At 59.0% G+C, this 2121-nt stretch overlaps 3 non-coding genes across 3 annotated transcripts; 2 read left to right on the top strand and 1 right to left on the bottom strand.

The window, feature by feature from the left end:
- Positions 1-953: 953 nt before the first annotated feature.
- On the top strand, positions 954-1025 carry TRNAD-GUC. Its single transcript has one exon. It is a non-coding gene; the product is annotated as a tRNA-Asp (tRNA).
- Positions 1026-1183: 158 nt separating this feature from the next.
- TRNAD-GUC lies at positions 1184-1255 on the bottom strand. The gene has a single exon. It is a non-coding gene; the product is annotated as a tRNA-Asp (tRNA).
- Positions 1256-1636: 381 nt separating this feature from the next.
- On the top strand, positions 1637-1708 carry TRNAW-CCA. The gene has a single exon. It is a non-coding gene; the product is annotated as a tRNA-Trp (tRNA).
- Positions 1709-2121: the final 413 nt, after the last annotated feature.

Raw genomic sequence — 2121 nt, 5'->3', positions numbered from 1 at the left:
AATTTTTAGAAATGCTTCATTTACGGGTCACTTATATTTAGATGTCTACATATAGATTGCTGTTTGTTCTTTAGCTATGCTTGTCTGAAAAAGCTAAGCTGGGGACCTTTTATCCGAAGAAATATTAGCAGTAGCAGAGACCATCAAAAGAGAAGACCAGTTGTTCCAATCGCTTGTTTATTATACGGTGTTAATTCTTCATCTAAAAAGCTAGCAAATTAAATAGTTTCCAGTCTAATGTCACTGTGATACGAACTTACAACCATGTTACTGCTGACCGAGTCAGTATCAAACCATATGGTCAGTACATGTCCTTCTGCCTTTTACTCTCCAATCCCCAAGTAATTGGTTTCCATTTCTCTCGTTCCCATTTTAGGTAGGTAAGAAGCAGGTGCTCCAGCCCCTTCACCCCAAGGACTGCTGACTCCAGGGCTTCTCGGGTTCCCGTCAAAAGAAACTTGTCTGCGTGAACGAGATGCAAAAACCCAAACGCAAAGACATCCGAGCCGCCGCTTTGCTCCTCACCGCCTCCCTCCGGGCAGCTGCCTTGCGCTGCCCTCCTCGGCGATCCGCGCCCGCAGCTCCCCGACGGCTGGGAGGAGCAAGAAGACAAAACCCACGCGTGTGGGGGGGGGCACAACGCCTCTCCCTCCCCACGCCAGGTCCGAAAGAATCCACGCAAACACGACCCACGCCTAGGAAGTCCTTCCTCCTCCCACCGCCTCCCCTTGCCGGACAAGCTGTAAAGGAAGGACACCAGCCGCCACTTCGCCTTTCGCACATCCCGCACTCGGCTCGCCCGACCGCTCCTGCCCAGCCGCAGCCCCCCCCGAGCCCAGGAAAAAGGAGGGAAGGAGGGATGGGGCGGGCGGGCTCCGGGCAGCGCGGCCGCGGCCACGGCCACTTCCCCGCGGAGCGGCTGCGGGGACGCGCTCCGGGGGCGCGCCGCGGGTTCCTCGTTAGTATAGTGGTGAGTATCCCCGCCTGTCACGCGGGAGACCGGGGTTCGATTCCCCGACGGGGAGAGGCGCGCTCGCGCGCGCGCGCTTTTTGTTTCCTCGGCGCCAGCGGACCCACGCCCGACCGTCAACGTCTGTGTGTCCCCCCCACTCTCCCACCGGGGACCAAAATAGCCGCGGGGCGCCGCGCCCTATCCCGCAGAGAAAAAAACATTCTGCGTGGTCTCCCCGTCGGGGAATCGAACCCCGGTCTCCCGCGTGACAGGCGGGGATACTCACCACTATACTAACGAGGAGCTGGCCTTAATGTTTAGTGTCGCGGGGCTGGCTTTATCCGCAAGGCAGCGCCCCGGCGGGACCGCAGGGGCTCGGGCAGGAGCGGCGCCTCCGGGCAGCGGGAACCGGGACCCACGGGCCCGCGGAGGGCGGTCATGTCGCGGGAGGCGAGCTCGGCACCACGGCGCGGGGGTGTGAGGGAGGTCGGTGCCAGTGGCCGGTGGCGGGGGTGTGTGTGTGGGTGGGGAGAGATAACGTACTGGCGCGGGAAGGCGGGCAACGAAGCAGTGGCGGGGGAGAGGGCCCGGCGCGGGGTCGGTGCCGTCGCCCCCGTCCCCGTTCCCCCCGGCGGCGGCCCGTGGTGGGCGAGTTCTAACACTCGGCGTGCGGGTGCCCAGCAGGACCTCGTGGCGCAACGGTAGCGCGTCTGACTCCAGATCAGAAGGCTGCGTGTTCGAATCACGTCGGGGTCACTTGGTTTTTTTTTTTTTTTTTTTTTTTTCCTCCTTTCCCTTTTGTTTTCCTTACCTCTACCGGCTTCGTCACAGAGGGACGTTAATTTTTCTTTTTTTTTTTTTTCCTCTGAACCTTAGGGTCTCCTCTTTTTGCTTGAACCTGAGAGGGAAAACAGAAGTATAAAACAAGGACGGTCTGAACAGTGGTCACCGATGAGACAGCGGAGAGAAACATGAGAAAGAGGTGTTTGGAGAGCGTCTGGCTTTCAGATTTCAACAGCACCAGTTTGAGGGAAGTACCGGGGTGAAACAGTGCCTCGAGGGGAAAGGAAAGGAGGACACTGCTTTCCTTCCCCGCTGTTGGCACTGGAGGCGGGAGGCCCTGGACCAGGGGTGGGAAAGAAGGGTGCGTGGAGCTAGATGGGAGCAAT

This window comes from Aquila chrysaetos, chromosome 26 (assembly GCF_900496995.4).
Source record: "Aquila chrysaetos chrysaetos chromosome 26, bAquChr1.4, whole genome shotgun sequence".
Classification (NCBI taxonomy): Eukaryota; Metazoa; Chordata; class Aves; order Accipitriformes; family Accipitridae; genus Aquila; species Aquila chrysaetos.
This window is presented reverse-complemented; position numbering and strand designations above follow the sequence as displayed.